Here is a 20,805-nt window from a genome sequence, read left to right as displayed (position 1 = left end):
GTTTAACAGTACCCTAAATTCAGCAGTTCTGAGTATTAACTGTACCCTGTAACATAAAATGTGCCTTGTCGTTCCCAAGAAATTTGCCTGGCCACATATCATCAGCTTCGATTTACGCTAGAAACCGGAGGGAAAATTCAGAATGTTGCTGCAGATCATGAGGTTTCAGTTGCTGAACATGTGGATCTTGTACAAGTATCAGTGATAAATATACTGCAAAAGTTTCTGTACTGTTGACCATGGGATGGACAGTTCTTGTGACACTGCACAAGCTTTGTTACTACCTGGGGCATCAGCTGCATGGTCAGTTACGGTAACAGCAACCTCATCAAAAATTTCCACCATGGTAGGATGTCGTCCTCTTCCATGTGCCATACCAAGCTCACTCATGTTTCCAAAGTTCATTTTCATCTCCTTTAAACCATTTAAAGGCATTGGGACCCTCCTCGGACCTTTCAATCAGTGATACTCTCTCAATGCAGCACTATAATAGCTGCCGCTCACCAAAAACAGTTTCACTAAAAACCCACAGTCTCTCTTCTCGATTGCTATACTGTTCATTCATGTTATGACTTGTCAAATGATAGTGTGGATGTCCTACCATCATACAAGCAGCGTACAGTGCCAGATTTGCAGCTGGTGGTCACAAATGGAAGTAATGTACTTTTCCACAGTAATGTTTTCCACAGTAATGCATTAGCATATCTACCAAGTTTTGCTGCCACATGATAATTACAGCTCACACTGAACCTCCCTGAGTAGATGCACCTTAATTATAACCACCCAGTACCAATATTCTGTACAAAATTATGTTATATGACTGCATGGTGACTTCTTTCGGACGTGTCCAAAAGAACAGACACCACATGGAACCTGCAGCTGTGATACATTATATGTAATTAGAAGGTGGCGGGGGGAGAGAAAGGAAAGGAAAGGGTAGGGAAGGGCTCACCTATATCAGCTGCATTGGGACATTACGGGGAATCAGCAGTGATGAGTAGAAATGGTTACCAGACCAGAATTCGAACCCGGGATCTCCTGCTTACAAGGCAGGAACATTAACTGCTGCACCGACCCATATTCCCACTGAGTGCCATCTATCCACAGTGCCTGTCCATTTCCTCCATGCTAGATAGCTACTCTGATATTCCTGTAGGAAGTCGGATGTAGTTATGCATCCGCACCGAAGAAGATTCATTGCCCATCTAGGCAAATCAGGTATATGAATGTGAGGTGTTTGTTGTTTTGTAATTCACAGTTGTGAGCATGGTGAAAATGGACATTGACTGTAGATAGTTGATGCTCAGTTGGAATGTGGGTGTGATGAGATAGTACGTGCAGTTGAGATAACATTGTGTCCCAGAAGGCGCAGTGAATAACATGTATGCCTAGTCAGCAGGATACCCTCAGTTCAAATCCCAGCTCGGTACACATTTTCACTCGTATCTGCTGATTCTGCATAATTTCCCAATGCAGCTAACATCGGTAATCCCTTCCCTTTTCTTTACTTTCTCCCTCTTCCACCTTCAATTTACATTAAATTTTATTAGCATTCTCCAGAGATAATTGCCATTAATTTATCCTTTCATTCAATTCTCCAGTAAGTATCTTAAATCAGATACTCAATAATGTTATAACTCTATATTTCCCATGTGACAACTTTTCATGTTTCTCAAATGTAAAACAGACATTTGAATTCTACAATATTCTGGCATTCTTTCATTACCTTGTGTTATTTGTTACTTCAAGCATTTCATGAATTAGGGGTGGACCATCATATTTTACATATTCTGTGACTATTCCTTTTTTAGTAGGTGCAAGGCTATTTTAGGATGTGTACGTCACAAACATCCTGCTTTCTTAGTCTCTGCTCTTCTTCTTTATCTTCTATATTCTCTTGAAGTTTCTGTGAACCTAATGATACTAGGTCTGAGATGATAATTAGAAGAACTTCCAAATACTCTTCCCATCTTCACAACATCTTCTATCAAACCCTTCATTTCTTCCTTTCTCCTCATACCAACTGTTTCTCTGTCAAGTCTTTTATTACTGTACAACTGTAGTTGACAGTTTCAGTGTGGATCCTACAAACTATTTATTTTTATCATGTGTTTCTTTCTTATTAAAATTTTACTTTCCATACCTAATCATTCCAGCCAGCTACTTGTGCTGCTACTTCAGTGCTGAATTTGTCATTTGAAAAGAGATGCTAATGCAAGAGATGCTCTTGATAACAATCGCTGTATGTTTATTATCAACCATTTATTATGTTTTCATATAAATAGTCTTGTTAGCATATAAGGTACAGTTAATACTACTGATTTATGTGATAATACAACGACATCTTAAGTAGAGAGAAGTGAAGGACACTAGCATACTTACCAACACATGTATAATTACATAATTCTAACATATGTTAATTTCATATTTTATGTATATACATATATTTAAAGTTTTCAGTTACTTATGGCTGTTCGAAGCCATGTAGTATGCTAGTATGTTTGTGTGACCCTGGGAGCTGGGGTGTGAACAGGAGTCTGAGCACAAATGTTGACGACTGATGTAGTGTACACCCAGCGGTGTTAGTGGCACAGTGATACTTCCAACGACATTTATTTATCATGTTGAATTTATAAAGTTATATTTGTCTACAGAGCAATGGTTGGTAGCTGGGCGGGAGAGCATATGTTGTGAAGAAGTGCTGATGCCTCATCGGCAAGACACAAAATATTGCCCCAACCTCAGTAAGCCACAGCTATGTGCTATGCTGGCCAAAGTAGAGGGACACAAAGGCATTGCCTATTCTAGACATTCCACAACAAACTGCCTCTTCTACCTTAGCATTCTAGAAGGCAACCCATCACGCGCTAAGGTGCAGCCTGCCAACTGTGGTTCAGGATCAATTGTTGTGAAGACTGGGCGCTGGTCACCTACCATGGATCAATGAAGACAGGAGCAAATTTTCATGGGTGAGCTAGGAGGCTGCAGGAACATGCCACACCTAGTCAGTGCGGAGATGACAACTTGTAGATCATCATCAATAACCCATAGTCTAGGACAGGTAACTGCACATCTGACTTCTCCTCATCTTCGATGACCCAGTAGACAGCAACGGAATATCACAGCTGTGGTATGCATCAGGTTTGCTGCATTTCAGTGTTGACGCCAGCAAGCAGGTGGCAGGCACACTATCATCGATCAGCTTGCCTTGGTTTCACTTAAACTTGGCAGAATGTCTTTTTCTCTGGTTCTATCAACATGGACAGAAAGGCAGGATGACTGAATGTGTCTCTGAACTCTGAAAGTATCATTAGTTAAAAGGCTGAGCCCATGCCCATGACACAGTGGCTTTGGGTGTATGGGTGCGTTTTCCCTCGTTTATTAGGCCCGTCAGCACTTTCAGCAATTCAGTAATTCAGTAATTCAGTAATTATTCTGGTTTGCATGGCTTGGGCATTTCTGCATACGTTTGACTTTGCTGTGGGGCTCTGGCGTTGAAGCGACATAGTGTTACTTCACAGCGCCTTGTTACGTAGCACTTCACCGTTTGCATTTCTTCCTTCCTCGCGTGGATCCTGTGTAGCAGTGCTCGCCACGTGCCCTGACACCCGTTACATCGGCGGTATGCTTTGTTGGCATTCTAACTGTCACACCAGACTTCTCTGTTTTGAGCTCGCTTGGTTGAACTTCTTTTTTTCTTTTAATTTGAACATGTACAGTAAAGTCATTCTGCTGCCCAACACTCTTCCCCCGTTTCAAAAATTCGTCCCGAATTTTGCGTTTGATTATTCTCTGTAACAGTCTCATAGGTCTGCCTGCATAATTGTACATAGTGCGCATTGCACCAACTTTTTTGCCAGTGTGATCTGAGTTACATGGACTGCCTCTTTGTTTCCTACTTCTATATCATTATTCTTAAGTTTCTTACATTTGTGGTACATTGTCCTTCATTTCCTTTGTACAAGTTATATTAAATGTATTACCTTGTTAGTCTATGTTTCTTGTATTACGTTACTTAGTCACTCAACAGGTTGATGTGTCGGAAGGTCTGGAGAATGGATACTTCTACGTCTGAGACAAAAGTAAAGTGCCGGTACGCAAACTGTTAACAGAAACGTGACAGGACTGGAGGTCGTAATGCTTATGATCACCAAATTTCTGCGTCGGTTCTCTTGATATTGCTGAATATGTGACAACATTTGCCCGATGGAAATTTTGCATTGCTGAGATACTGTTAATGTGCCTAAAGTGTGTGTGAGATCAGGGTTCAGGGTGTTTTTAGCGTAGGTTAGATTCTACAGTAGCAATACCTCCAATAGTTTCTCTGGCCTATACAATGCAGACTGAGTAAACTGGAGTATAGCCGTATTTTTGATTGTAGTATGGAGGCGGAAGTTCGTCCCAGCTATCTCAAAAGCTACACCATTCACAAAAATACTACTATTATGTCCTCGAACTTTACTATGCCGCGAGGTATTCCATTCTTAAAGCAAATTCATGATTACAGTTGACGGTGCGCAAACTGAGTATACCTTCTCAGTATACCTTCTGAAGATGACGCTGTGGGGCCAATATTTCTTTCATATATTCCGTTGCCTTTGCCTAGTATTTCGCATTTCTGTGAGTCAGTCTGCTCTCCTCTGGCTGGACGCATGGTCTTATTTTCCTTCAAACATTTTTCTACGGCCTTAATGACATAAGAGCGTGAGATTCTTCGTGCTCAGAAATTATTAACACCTCTTGCGTCTTTACTTGTACGCATTTACCCATCTTTCCCCTCTCACTGCAAGTCTCTGTGGGAGGCAAATCTAGACTACATCTAATGGCTCTTCTTCAATTGAAAAACATAGGCTCATTCTGAAGCATTATCCCTACAACAGTACTCCATACTGCACGTGTGAGTTGTAGTAAGAGTGCAGTAGCAGATTCTTACTGTCTTTGGCAGAAATTTATGCAACAAAAAAGTACTCTTGCAAGCTTACAGCTAAAGTAGTTTATACGGTCATCCCATGACAGTCTTTTAACAGTTTGCGTCCAAGTGTGAAAGACCACTCGCCCTGTTCATGAAAAGAGAGCGACAATATGTGATACGCCCGTCCAGCCGAGCGCGTTAATGGTGCCACTTCAGGGTACGGGAAATTGAGCCTGTCCCACATTTAATTCCTACCTTCTAAACTTCACAGAAGCTCTTCTGCTAACCGTGCAGAACCAGCACTCCAGGAAGAAAGGATATTGCGGAGACATGGCTTAGCCACAGCCTGGGGGATGTTTCCAGAATGAGATTTTCACTCTGCAGCGGAGTGAGCGCTGATATGAAGCTTTCTGGCAGATTAAAACTAGGTGCCGGACCTAGTTCGAGTGTCGGTCTGGCACACACAGTTTTAATCTGCCAGAAAGTTTCATGTCAGTGCACACTCCGCTGCAGAGTGATAGATGCAGACAGATGGGGTGCACAGATTCTGTGCTGTGGGAGGGGGAGCGGGTGGCATCAGAAGGGCATCCGGCCACCAACCAACATTAACATTGCCGAAAATGCAGACCCCGTACAAGAATAAGAAGAATCAAAACAAGAAGAGCGAGCATATATATTTATATTTCTTGACACTACTCAGTAATTCCGCATCCGCTGACAGGTCTCGCTCTAGCAAATGAATGCCTGCTCTCCTGCTCCGTCCGTCTCTGATGACCTCGTCGTCGAAGGGACGTTAAACACTAATCTTCCTAATTTCGCCTGTCTCATCTGCTCCGGCTGGGCTGAGATTGCTCATCGCCAACTACGATAGCACCGGGGACAACCGGAGGCAGCACAGTACCCGGGAATCTTAGTTATTCGCCGGTTAACCGTCTCCGCTGACCAGCTCTAACGTGGAATCACTTAACCATACGCAGTGAATGGATCCGTTCACACGTGATTCAGCTACTGCAGTGTCAGTGCAGCTTTCTGCTGGAATGTGGTGTCACCACAAACAACTTGCGTCTCCCACTGGAACTTCTCGTCATCATTTGTTTTAATAGCTCTATGCTTGTTGTCTGTGAACAAGCCACAACCGTATTTGTTGGCAGAAGCAAAGATCGTGGTATTGGTGTTGAACTGCTCAGTAATGAAGTGAAATAACATCGGGAGGTGTGGGATGTTTCTGCTGAAAAGTAATACGAGGAATATCCAGAAATTTAACAACACTGAGCCTCTAACGCTCAAAGGATTTTTTTTAGCGAGGTGACATCACTGTATCCGAGGCAAAGGTATTGACAGAATGTAAGCACGCTCATTTGCCTGCGTCGGCTGAAAAGTATTGTTGTACGGGTCTGTAGCTGCAAGGTGAGGAGCATAATCTGGTTTCTTCTCAGAAAGGGAAACGTGCCGTTCTAGATTTTTAAAGAAATAGAAATATTTTATGGGGATGGTGTGATGAATCGTACTAATGTGTTGAGATGTCGTGAGTATAATGCTGGCAGAACGAATGTTCATGACGAACAGTGACATGGGCATCCCCCAGTCGTGACTGATGAGATGGTGAACAAGATCGAAGAAACGGTTTGTGGCGATCGTCGGTTGATTTTGCACAGATGAACGCCATTTTTTTATAAATCTCAGATGTCTTCCATGTGAAACACTTGGTTTGAGCTGGGCTGGTATCAAGGCCCCTCACAGATCAACATAAAGTTAAATATTCATATTTTCACGGAAATTTCTCGAGCGCTTTGAACTGAATGGTGAACAGTTGCTTTACACCACTGTGAATGGCGAAAATATGTGGGTGGATCACTGCACTACGATAAAACAAAAATCAATGCAGTGTCAACATCCCTCCTCACCATCAGTGAAAAATTCAAAGCCATTGCTTCGGCTATAAAAATCGGAGCCCATGTCTTCCGTAATCGTAAAGAGATTCTTCCCACGAATTTCTGCCTCAGGGGGGAACCACTAATGATCTACGGTGCTGTGAAACCATAAAGAAACTACGGAGAGTTGTAGGCAGCAGAAGAAGGAAAATATTATTGAAGGGAGTGTACCTGTTTCATGATATTACACGTCCCCACACAGCAAACACCAAAAACCAAATCTGGATTGATTAGGTTGGGACATCGTCAACCACCTCGGTCACAGCCCTCATCTGGCTCCTTCAGATTTTCATCTTTTTGTCTCTCTGAAGTTGGTTACGGGTGAACGGCTAACGATGGCGCCTGGAATGCCGTCAAATAATGGACCAAAATAGACGACGGGAGACTATTTTTGACGAAGACATCAGAAAGCTCATCCCTCAGTCACAAAATGCACCGACAACGAAGGCGACTAAATCGAAAAATAGTATTTCACGTATATCTGTGAATTTGTTAATTTCTGAAAAATGTATTGCATTTTCGGGTTGAGTGCTATTGACAAGGGATTTCAAATTGATTACGTATTTGTAGATTGACAGCAGGCTTTTGACACTATACTACACAAGTGACTTGTAGTGAAATTGAGTGCTTATGGAATATCGTCGCAGTTATGTGACAGGATTCGTGCTTTTCTGCCAGAGGGGTCACAGTTCATAGTAATTGACGGAAAGGCCATAAATTCAACTAAATTCCTAGGAATTACAATTACGAACAACTTAAATTGGAAAGAACACATAGAAAATGCTGTGGGGAAGACAAACCAAAGATTACGTTTTATTGGCTGAACGCTTAGAAAATGTGACAGATATACTAAAGATTCTGCCTGCACTACGTTTGTCCGTCCTCTTTTGGAGTTACGCTGCGCGGTCTGGGATCCTTACCGAGTACATGGGGAAAAATCAAAGAAGAGCAACACGTTTTGTATTATCGCGAAATAGGGGAGACAGTGTCACTGGCATGATATAGGACTTGGGGTGACATCATTAAAACAAAGGCTTTTTTTTCGTTGCGACGGAATCTTCTCACGAAATTTCAATCATCAACTTTCTCCTCCGAATGCGAAAATATTTTGTTGACGCTGACTTACATGGCGAGAAAGGACCATCATAATAAAATAAGGGAAATCAGGGCTCACACGAAAAGGTATAGATGTTCGTTTTTCCCGCTCGCTGTTCGAGATTGGAATAATAGAGAATTAATGTGAAGGTGGTTCGATGAAACCTCTGCAAGGCACTTAAGTGTGATTTTCGGAGTATCAAAGTTCATGTAGTTGTAGAAGCCATGAAGAACTCTTAATTTCTGGACGTGTCTCGTAACACATATCATAAAAGCAGAATGCATTAATTCATATCAGTAGTGGTTTATGAGCAGGATTTAATGGCAAAAGGAAAAGAAGAAAAAGGAAGTTCCTCTTGTTGAAATATCTATATTAAATTCCACATTTACCATTTCTGACAGCTATGACGAACTTGTTATTTTATAGATATTTAATTTTATTGGTTACTGGCACTGTATCCTCTTGCAGAATCTTCTGATCCAACGTTTCGGCATACATTTGGGAATTGGCTGCTCGCTGTGCAACAGTTAGGAAATTCTGTGTTCTTGGTTGCATTTATTGCTCGCTGATTAATTCTCCATTTGTTTTAAAGTATCGTAAACACACATCCAACAAATCTTCTGTAATTGGTTAGACAACTGAGTATACATTTCTTGTGTGATAAAAAACAGCCATTAAATAGCCGTATAACATTTTGCGATAGAGAAAATGCTTAATGTCAAACAACTATGAAACGTAAATTTGTTTTTTCACTTCGAGGAAGAGGCTTGCCAATGACTTCGCGCTTTCAAATACAATACTCTCAGATTCTCTTCCATAGAAACCAGGGATAATATGCAGACATTTGTAACTGGTATACTATAGAGAGACAGTTAACAGTTGGTATTTCTACTGCGGGAATAGCGTGGCTCATTACGGACCCTTCGCTGTTGATTGCGCCATTGTTCCTGCTTGCCTGCTCATCAAACGATGGACGTTCATTCGAAAGTGATTTTAAAATTTTGCATCGTCTCGCTGAACTCCGTGACCCTGTCATGAAATTATCTCTGAATAGGTTTCAGGAATTACTGCAGCCAATCGCCGTTTTTTCTTCTATTTTTATTTATTCATGATGGTAAAATTTAGTTTGGAGTATTGTGGAAGTCGTGGATTGTTTTTATTCTTGTGGCAGGCACTGCTCTGGAAAACATAATGTATGCTTTCAGGCACTTTTTCATCGATGGCGACTCTGGGAATCGTATTGCTCTGTTTTCCAGAACAGTGCCTTCCACAATAACAAAAACAATGCACGACCCCCACAATACTCCAAACTAAATTGTACCATCTGATGACGAAACGCCAGGCGATTCGAAACCGGCAATGAATAAATAAAGACTGAAGAAAAAACTGCGATTGGTAGCAGTCATTCCTGAAACCTTTAACAAGACAGACACAGTGCTCCAAATCCAGAATGGATAAAAGTTTTATCTCTGAATAAGCGCAAATAATATAATTCCTTCCTAATCCTTATTAACCCATTATAAACGCTCGCTTGATCGGTACTGAGTAGAAATCTTATCGAGGTACTCGGACGGTATAAACGAACGACGTGTCCAGTGTCAAAAAACTGAAACGCACGTCACTTCCCTCTTGAACAAGGCCTAGGAAACAGCTACGCAACTTCTCCGTTATATAAGTATCTCCTGTATTTTTCATTTTGAGATAATCATGGAAAATGTACGCATAATCTTAAAAGTGCAATAGGATCCCTGATAGCTTTCTTGTTTTTGCACTGTTTCTCAGTACGAGTAGGCCTACTGAAATTTTCTTCTCAGAAGAAAAAGTTTAACTCACAATCACTCTTCCTGATCGTTTTGTATAGTGAAGCACCATTCGTCGTTATTCGTTCACATTTCTCTATTACCCGCGCGGAAGTTGGGTGCCTAGAATGCTGGGCAGCGCAGGAGGCAGCACCAGACTCACACCCCTAGCGCAGCACCTGTTTGGCGGTTGCTGTGAAAGCCGCGAGGGTGAGTTCCGTGCCTCCCTTCAGTTTGGGCGGGGAGGTGTATTCCCCAGGGGGTAGCATTCTGCGTTCCCTTCACGTTTTCCGGTCGCACGGCCTGGCGAGGCGTGACGTTACTGGGCAGCCGCTTCGAAGCGTCCGCGGCAGTCGCGTCGTTGTTGGTGGAGCTGTGTTCTCGCGTCCTTGAGTGTACTTCCTGATCTGTGACATATTCCAGTACGAAGTGATAGCTTTTGTAATCTTGTGAGTTGTTCAGTGTATTTTCCGTGTGAAATGAGCAAAACCACGTGGTACTGCGCTGTTGTCAAGGCATGTAACCCAGGGCCTAGAGCCGAGGGAGTTCTTTACCATAGGTTTCAGGAAGACTTCGGACTCCAACGTGAGTGATTGGCTCGTTGTAAATGTAAGGACAATATCAGTATTAAAACCGCAAGGATATGTTCCGAGTACTCTATTTCCCTAAAATGTGTGTTAGGACAGATAGCCTATCTAGTAGGGAGTTCAGCATGAGAGATATTTTTTAATTAGACTCAGTGCTCTGAACTCCTGGTTAACAGATAACTACACAACGACAAACAGTTCGCGATTCCGTTTCGTAAATTGCGCTCTGTTATTTAATTTTCTGTCATCATGTCGTTTTATTTCGTATGCATTTCTCAGTTTCCACTATGGAACGAGCAGCTGGTTAACTGCTGTTTTTTTTAATTCAAGTAACAGCTTCACAAGAATCACATTGTGCCTTTATTTCTAAGACTTTATTTCTCTGAAATGTATGTTAGGACAAATAACCTGTCTGATAAAGAGTTCAGCATTAAGAGATACTTTTTAAGCGAGATTCATTGCTCTGAACTCCTGATTACAGGCTAAACGCACAACGACAAACAGTAGCATGATTCCTTCTTGTAAATGAAATTGTGAACAGAGCTCATTTGCAGGATGGAAATCGTACATTATGTAAACTTAAATGACTGTTAAAACCTGTGGTGTTCCAGGTATGAATGCAAGGGATTCGTAAATCTCTAGCGACAGGTTACTGAAAAGTAAGAATATTGTTGTGTATGTTGTCGTAGCATAGATGGAACCTTTGGGTAAGTGAAATGGTGTTCAGGGAGTGAAAATTCCTGACATCAGCTTCGCAGTATTTTCAACTTATTGCTTTTGCTGCAGTCTGTTTCACTGGACGAAAAAAAATTTTTAAAATTGCGTGTAACGTGTTGCTAATGTAGCTTTATTGCGAGTTAGTCTAACAAATATGCAAGGACCAAACGTTAACATCGTAATTACTTTGTGTCCAAATAGTGAATTCGATCATGGTAAGTCTTCACTGTGATCTGCACTAGAAAAATATTAAAGTTCAATTATACTTAATGTTTACCATAAACGAGTACAAAGTCTGTGCAGTAAAGGAAATAGTCTCGCCAAAGAAAGTTATAGACTATTTCAGTAAAAGTTACATTAGACATTTTGCTTTATGGAATACAATCTGTAAAACCAGCGAAAGGAGATCAAGCAGGCACACTACGTAATTGTGGCTCAGTGGGTATCCAAGGGGTTGCTTTCCCGTCCCTAAAACGCAGTAATGCGTGCCTACGAAACCGCAGTCGTAATTTATTATTTTCATTCACAACGTCGGATATATCGACGGCGTAGCACTGGAACAGTTTCAAATAGCTAGTAGTTGTTCACTTCCTGTCTGGCGAGGTACGTAACAATATCCTTACTGAAGCAGACAATAGAAAGAAAAATTCATGAAAGGGGGTTATCCAATATGAAAGTGTTTATTATTCACGCAAACTAAGTTGACACCTGGCGCGGTGGCTGTTGGGAGCAACTGCAAATGGGAAATGCATTTACGATCGCTTCCATAAGCCAATGCTCCAAGAGTCAAAATAGTTTGAGCGATTAGTATATCTGTCGGACAACATTTCAAACTGCAATGATCGTTGCAGCAGATGTAGTGTGTCGAAGTGTTTGCTGAGCAACTGTTACATCATTATGACCCATACCACACCCATTTGTTGAATATAAGGATATTGCACTGTGGGAGAGTTGTTCATTGTATTGCAGCAATGAAGGAGGATGTGGTGCCAAAAAATTAACGTTTTCTTACCGACGAGGCTAGGGTTACCTATGATATTATTTGGGGCAGCAGGGAAATAGTCGTGTGTGAACTGTGGTTAATCATTACTGGCATTCGAAGTGCGATGGTTTAAAACACTTTCCAGCCATACAGAATTAGGTTTTCCTTAATAGTTAATAGAAAATGTCGGGTGGTTCCTTTAATGGTTCTTTTCCCACCCTAATCCGCTGTAGAGGTCTGTATCTTAACACCTCTTTGTCGACGGGACGTTAAACATTAATCAGCCACTCTCAGTTACCAAAGCAATCGATAGATGTGCTGCAAATTTGAATAAAAAACGTAACAATTTTGAAAATTGGCAAGGAAATATTCGTGAAAGAAAAGAAAACTGGAAAAACATCCTAGCTTCAAACTTTTGGAAAAAGAGTTGTATGGATAAGACGATTACCAACGTAAATTCCTTTGTTGAGGATGAGATTCGTCGTCATGCTTATGATTACTATCTCAGAAAGGAACACCCGACTCTCAGCATGTTGTTGGTCACCCTTAAGTAATCTGGTCTTTTTCAAAGCATCGTTATTCAGTGTTGCACAATCTAGGATTTCGCTATGGGCATTTTTATGGCGTAAGCTGTTGATAGGGAGGTGGGACACAGTTGCATGGAGATACAGATTCTTAAGGTAGATAGGTGGCATGTTTAGCGACGAGGTTGTGTGGTTTGATGAAACGTGGTTCAATTCCGGTCACGTTGTCAAGCAGGGTTGGACAGCTGACACAACAAGGTACTATAGTAATGCCTCTCAGCAAGTAGGCCAGATTTCCTCTTCGGCAAACAGACACTTCGCAAGGTTTTCTCTCAAATGGTCCTCTGATTTTTAAATTACAATACAGTATATTATCATTAAAAAACTAACCACATTACGTTTACAAAAGGGTTTGTAGAATTACTAACGCTGTGTCCGGAGAAAACCAACAGTACTGTTCTAGATAATGCTCCTTACTAGTCAGTTGTTACTGACAAGGCACATACCGTGGCAAAGCGAAAGGAGGGAATGGTAGTTTGGCTTCAGCGCCGTAACGTCGATATAACTGATAATCTCAGAAAGGTTGAGCTTACGCAACTAATATCTCTTCACAAACTACAATTCCCCATATAAGTTACGAAATCGACGAGCTGGAAAAAAGTATAGGCCTACAATCTTTAGGTTACAATTCCATAACTGCCATTTCCACCCAGCAAAGTTATTATGGGCCTAAATTGAAGAATACGTTACCAGGAAGAATAATAAATTTGCTCTTTCCCCAGTCGAAGCTGCCAGGAACGACACATCTCAGAATTAGAAGAATGCCATCAAATATAACCAAAATGTCATGGAAAGAGAATCGACGTGAGAAGCTGTTTTCGAAATTTTAGAGGAGGGAATTTTTATTCCAATAAATAACAAGATTTTCCTTTATCACCACAGAACTGAAGAACAGGCGGATTCAGCTGCATGTTTGGAGTGGGCATCAATCGTAAGTAGCCACATAAAAAATTATATTTTCGTATGTTTTAACGTTTTAACAAAAAAAGCTTATCTGCAACTAACTCCAAATGAAGGTCATCTCAGAATAAAGTAAAATTACTCTTTACAGTATCACTGCTGCAATACTGAGTTAACTGTTATCTATATAGTTTTTGTTCTTTCTCCCATTATCAGTTAGCCTTTTTACGAGACATTTTCTCACATCGGTAAACACACTTAAATACTCGTTTTTTGTTACGTTAGAAATATGGAGGGAAATGAGAAAACTTAAAAACAGATTAACTGTAAACCTAGCGATTTGTTTCTCGTAACCAAACCACACTAGCGACCTCTTATAAATGCCTGGTGCCTGTTCTTTAGTAGATGTCCACCACCTTCAGTGTGGCTGCACAACTACGTTCAACCACCTGCAGGAATCTCAAAGTAGCGAACATGAAGGACATGGACGGGGATTACGGATAGGCGGCGCTCAGTGGGAGCGTGGATCAGCAGGGAGGCGTGCCGAGATCGTCCACTCAAGTGCGGTAAACACTGTGTCCGGGTGGCGTGGTTATTAACGCAGTTCTCTAGTAAGCAGGCGGTACTCTCTGCCCGGTACACATTTTCACTCATCGCCGCTGATTCTGCATAAAGTCCCGGAGCATCTGATATAACTAAGTCCTTCCCTGTCCTTTGCTTCCTCCCCCTTCCACCTTCAATTTACATAACACGCTTAATATCTGACACGCAAGTGGACCAGTGTGCGTCATATTTAAATGAAATTACCTAGTGTTAGAAAACTCTGGCCTTGTCTGGTTTGAATTAGACGAAAAGTATTTTTAAGATTTCGTTCGCACAACGGGTTCGCCTAAATTTAATATCAAAGAAGGTTCCCTTGCGGCGAAAATTCGGTAACCTCGTCAGAAAAGCCATTTTCGTAATTTGTCTTTATATCAGTAAGTTTTAGATATCGGATGCCACAGCCACAAATGTATTTAAAGTCAGTCCCAATTTACACAGAGTCTATTAAACAATCACTGCAAGCACAGCACCGAAATCAGCTGATCGTGATATATACTGATGTGACAAAAGTCATGGGATAGCGAAATGCCCACATACAGATGGCGGTAGTACGGCGTACACAAGCTATAAAATGACAGTACATTGGCGGAGCTGTCACTTGTACCCAGGTGATTCATGTAAAAAGGTTTCCGACATGATAATGGCGGCGTGCCGGGAATTAACAGACTTTGAACGTGGATTGTAGTTCGAGCTAGAAGCAAGGGACAATCAGTTTCGGAGGTTGTTAGGGAATTCAATATTCCGAGATCCAAAGTGTCAAGAAGACGACACAGTGGCCGACGGCCTTCACTAAACGACCAAGAGCCGCTGCGTTTGCGTATTGTTCTCAGTCCTAACAGACAAACAACACTGCTTCAAATAAAATCAGAAATCCATGAGGGACGTACGACGAACGTCTCCGTTAGGACTGTGGGTGAGATCTGGCGTTTATGGGCTATGGCAGAAGCCAGGCGATGAGAGTGTCTTTGCTAACAGCACGACATCGCCTGCGGCGCCTCTCCTGGCCTTCTGACGATATGTGTTGGACACTAGACTAATGGCAAACCGTGACGTGTTCAGATGAGTCCCAATGTCAGTCGCTAAGAGATTATGATGATAGAGCTAGAGTGTGGCACAGATCCCACGAAATCATGGACCCAAGTTGTCAACAAGGCACTGTGGGAACTGATGGTGGATCGATAATGGTGTATGTGTGTACATGGAATGGACTGGGTCTTTTGGCCCAACTGAAAAAACATCGACTGGAAATGGTTATATTCGGTTACTTGGAGACCATTTGCAGCTTTTCATGGGTTTCATGTTCCGAAACATGTCACCGAGCCACAATTGTTCACGATTGGTAAAAATAACTTTCTGAACAATTCGAGCGAATGATTTGGCCACACTGATCGCCCGAAATCAATTCCGTGGAACATTTATGGGACATAATTGAGAGGTCAATTTGTGCACAAAACCTGCACCGGCAACGCTTTCGCAGTTATGGACGGCTATAGAGGCAGCATAGCTCAACATTTCTACAGGGACTACCAGCGACATGCTGAGTCTATGCCATATCTAGTTGCTGCACTGCGCCGGGTGAAAGGAGGTCCGACATGATATTAGGAGGTACCCCACGAATTTTAACACATCAGTGTACATGACAGTGATTCTTTAACGGGCAAATATTCCATATATCGTCTTAAAATTCGTTCCTGCAAATAATACTAAAATGAAACTTTGTGCGTCTGTTCCAGAACATGCTGATGCAGTTCCATAATGGTACTTCGAATAGTTTACCTGTTTCAACGACTTGAATAAAATTTTAGGTTACACTTGTATTCAGTGCGGAATGTGTGATCTATATACTTGGCCTTTACTTACTCCTGCCGAACTCAATCATAAAGTAATCCGGGAAACAAACAATAGATGACTGCCGAAGTAGGTAGGATGTAAAATGCTAACAGGAAATACACTGGAAAGCTAAAGAAACTGGTGCACTTACCTAACATCGTGTAGGGCCCCCTCTAGAACGCAGATTTGCCGGAACACGACATAGGATGTACTCGACTAATGTCTGAAGTAGTACTAGAGGGAACTTCAAACGTCCCCTTAGAACAATTAATGAATTACTGTGCTTAAACTGACACACAATATTTTTTTTAGCGAAACGCAATCTGAGAATGGTCCTGACTAACATTAACCTATACCTTTCACAAATCACTTACGTCACCAAAAATCTTCGTTACTCGAACTACTGCAATACAGCGAGCACCACTACTGCCAGCTAAATAAAAGATTCAAACTACGGAAGTCACTAACTACTCATAGGCAAAGTTAGCAAATGGAAGATTTTAACAGAGAACAAACAATGTATTTACCTTAATAGTCATAATATATATATCTATACATGACACCAATTCTTAAAAATTTCAAAACTCCGCCATCTCTCTCCCCACGCCCACCACTGCTGGCGGCTCACCTCCAACTGCGCAACGCTATGTGCTGTTAGCATCCAGCTGCCGCTGCCCAACACAGCTCAGCCAGTGATTTTCATACAGAGTGCTACGTGGCGGCGGCGTTACCAATAAAAAAACCTAAACAGTCTACTTACATAGCCCCCATGCTCCCCACAAAAAAATTTACAAATTGTTTTGGGCAGTGGCCAATACAGATTTGAAAATTTTTTTCATAATTACAATAACAAAGAAATGAAATGCACACACTTATCGATATAATGTTGGTCAAAAGCAAAAATTTTCTCACAGTCCATAAAGACAGTCCTGATCATTCATCAAAGTAAAATTGCAGTGTTTTTCTCAAAGTCTGAGTAGTAAAAGAGAATGCACACGGAAGTAGCGGATTTCCATGCAGTCTTGAAGAAGTAGTGTTGTCCTTCCAATGGAAAGACAGTGCTGACTCTTGACATGCAGACAGGTAATGGGCCACAACAGAGCAAACCCACAGCAGAGTCAGTCGAAGTTTTGAAGAATATAGGTAGGTTGGTCATCACAGAGCAGACCCACTGTAGTCCTATTAGAGATTATGGTATTGGTGGGCCACCAGAGGTGCAGACCCACTGCAGTCCTTGTAGAAATAATGGTATTGGTGAGTCATCAAAGGTGTAGACACACTGTAGTCCTTGTAGAGATGGCTAGCAACCAAGTGTTGTGACTGTGCAGGTGCACAATCACCATCGAAGAGTCTTGTGGACAATATAGCAAGTCCATAAACCACCACTTGTCCACTCACAAAGAATTTGTTTGAAATGTCCTTAGAAATAGCAATCCTGTTATCCAGTCCCTTGCTGCATTATTAACACACGTGCAAACACTATCAGTCCCTACTTCTCACATATTGTCCATATACTATGACCAACAGAAACGTGTGCAATGAAATGTAATTTACAATTTACTTAATTTGATGAACTGGTGTCAATTACAATTTTATAACATGAGAATACAATATCAAAGATACAAAATATATCATTAAATAACATAATAGTACAGATAACATTTGCAGTAATACAGGCTTTACAAAAGAATCGAAATAACAAATATATCAGTGTTACAAAAATTACGACATAAGTACATACATGAAAGATCAGAATAACTTTTGAAACATCAACTTCACACATGAGCATTAGAACAAAACAGAATAAATAATGTGTAAACATCTTTACGAAGTAAATAACATGTTATTAGTGCGAATTATATTTGAGGATAACAGTATTCCTCATCATAGTGAATGAAGCTCAGTATTAGAAGAGAAAAAATTCTATGAAACAGTACACAGAGACAGGAAGAAAACAAATACACAAGGGTACACAAACACATAGTAGGATAACACAAAAGGAAAGGACAGGGTTTGTTTTCAGTGTAACATTTGGTACTGCAGTCCAACCCAAAACTTCATTCCATAGATCTTTCGTCTTATTTCAACATTTGTTTCCACAAAAAAAAAAAAATCCTGTATTTATATGTTCACATATTTCTTACTTCATTATTTATTTTCCAGTATCTTACCTCATCATTTATTTCCAAGAAAATCCTACCTATACCTGCCTTCTGTACACTTTTTGTATAACCTCTCAGTGCATTTCTTCCAATTCATCTCAACTCATTCTTTTATATAGGCTACGCCCTCTTAAGCTAACTTAAATCTACTGAGCTCAGATGCTTTTTTAATTACATCATAAAGTTATTATTTACTGGATCTGTAGGCATAAAATATTTATATTAGTACATCCATTAAATTTTATAGTAACCAATGCTGCAGTGCAGCTAGAAACTAGGTATTAAACAAAATAGGCAAAGCAAGGCGTGAAAAGTCATTCACTAGCCATATGGCGTTTCATAGTGCAGTAAACAATCTTACAAATAGCAAGACAATAGACATGAAACGTTTCTCATCATTTCATTTCAGTAAATATCATAAATTAAGAGCTCCACAGTATAATCGTAAGTTTTCAAGTTTGAGCGTGTCGTATTTGCGATGCTTTCTACAAAGGAATGTCAATAGCGAAGACAATGGCCTCTTTTTTTTTTCTACCTGTGCCTCTGAAAGGCTCACACTAATGGCTAGTTTCCAGGTGGCTGTCGCCCAGCTGGGTGCCCACGACGCATTAAGTGCAAGTGGTCACTTAACTTTCTTACCCAAATATTTACGACATCAGTTTCCGCTACAGTGGCAGTCTCATATAAAAAATTTCACAGGTCAAGAATTTGCATTACACATCTGTAGAAACAAACTCCTATTGATATAACAGTGTCCAAAAAATTTTCGTTGGCATTGTAATACATTCACGCATTTACATACATTTCTTAACTCTTAAAGTATGATTCTTGGTTTCCAACAACCTTTTTCACAAACCAGAGTCCCTAACCACTACTCATTATTCCTTACCTTATTCGTCGACACTTCTTCAATATTTCATCATAACAGATACGTAGCATAATCAAATAACTCATATAGCATCAGCTTATTTATCATAAACATACCGCAACAGCATAATACACATCGTCATCATAACATCATAAAACCTCAGCCAAATCTCAAAATCGTCGTAGCTTATTCCAATAATTTCAAAACCTAAAAAAAATTCTCTGCTCATGTCAAAAGTGTCATCTACCTCAAACGTACTTTAAAAATCATGATCCCATACCAAATACATCATTCAAAGCTCTCATAGTATCACAATGGTTCCGAAAAAATAAGAACATTTCGCAAAGTACAGACAAAATACAATTTCATAAGTGTGAAATTATCCAACTGTGTAATTACGTAAACATCTGTCACTGACGTAGTAACATAAATATTGGTCTCTCTCAGTTAAATGATCAGATAGCTGTGTAATTCTGTGTTAGAGAAATATGGTACCGATGTGTAAAGTTGTATGAGCAAATACCATATTAGCTAGGGCTCCTTGTGCTTGCCATACACATGGTACACAAAGTATGCGTGTACCCCCCTGAGGATTAATGTAATTATACCCTCAGGTGTTACAGATTACAATAATGGAATGAAATGTATCACGGAAAACCTTTGTATTATTGTACTTCAAATATCTTTAAAAATAAATGTTTTAAGTACAAAACTAACCACTCAAATACGTGTACTGTAGCGCTAAACTGTGCGTCTTGTTGTAAGATAATCTCTGTGGAAGTGTCGTAGTTATCGTCCTCTGTAAGCAAAGTTCTGCTGAAGTCAATGTACTTCCCTTGTAATAAACGAAGTGAATTGCTCTGCGTATAGATATCTTAGTTATTACGCTTATTGCCGTGATGAAGGAAGTGCTGTGCTGTAACGTATTGTTGTGCTAAGGAAAAGGCTGTCTCATTGTAGCTATAGCACAAAAGTTACTACTAAAACATGTTTTACTTTCTAGAATAATTCAGAAAAACTGTGCAGATATAAAACAGATACACCGCAAAAGCAACATTGTAAATTGTAACTCATTAGTAGCGTCGTGATATAATCGTGTAGCTATCAGAGAAACCAAATGCTAAGTCATCTTTAATCTCACCGAATGTACTTCAAATAAAGAATGTATTTTCAAGTAAACCAAAATGTTGCATTAAAATCTCATTAGCAGTACTGGTAAATGTTATAAGTATGTAAGCCTTATAGCCATTACGTAATCGTGCAACTAACAAGCAAGAATGTACACACACAATAAAACTGAGACGTCTGTTCACTATAACAATGCACTCGTAAATACTTTCTAAATATGTTCCGTAGGTTCTAGACTGGATAGTAAACTTCAAACATTGTTGCATATTAACAGTTTATAAGTCTGACAAAGCATCCTGGTAATGTGAAGTGAACAGCTTTATGGCAAAGACAAAATAAAAGCAGATTATCTTTCAATAAATGGTTTTACATGTGAAATGTGGTGTAAACCTTTACTCTTCCTAGTGCGCAGAGTTTCAACTTCGAAGCAATTGTCATGTTGTATACGTCAGTAAGGAATGCTAAAAATTAGCTCAAGGTTAGCGTCTATGTTATTTTTCTCTGAGCCAGCCGGCGCACGTGGCTGCCTGCGGTGCGAGTCAATGTCTGTCTCTTTGTTGGCGCGCGCCGTTATAGGGATTAGGAGACCTAACTTCTACAAATTCACCTTGTCGAGAGGGCCCTTTCCTGAAGGAATCCCGCCAGTTCTGCTGCAATTCAGGTCTGTCGTTACGATCATATCGTCTGTCGTCATATCGGTAGGTTC

At 40.5% G+C, this 20,805-nt stretch overlaps 1 protein-coding gene across 1 annotated transcript in view; it reads left to right on the top strand.

Moving 5' to 3' along the window:
* Nucleotides 1-13,451: 13,451 nt before the first annotated feature.
* LOC126299299 (filaggrin-2-like) overlaps nt 13,452-20,805 on the top strand; it is a 492,536-nt gene continuing 485,182 nt past the window's right edge. The window contains exon 1 of the mRNA XM_049991094.1: nt 13,452-13,539. The gene's annotated coding sequence lies outside the window, so the exon portion shown is untranslated. The remainder of the gene's footprint in view (nt 13,540-20,805) is intronic.

This window comes from Schistocerca gregaria, chromosome X (genome assembly GCF_023897955.1).
Source record: "Schistocerca gregaria isolate iqSchGreg1 chromosome X, iqSchGreg1.2, whole genome shotgun sequence".
NCBI lineage: Eukaryota > Metazoa > Arthropoda > Insecta > Orthoptera > Acrididae > Schistocerca > Schistocerca gregaria.
This window is presented reverse-complemented; position numbering and strand designations above follow the sequence as displayed.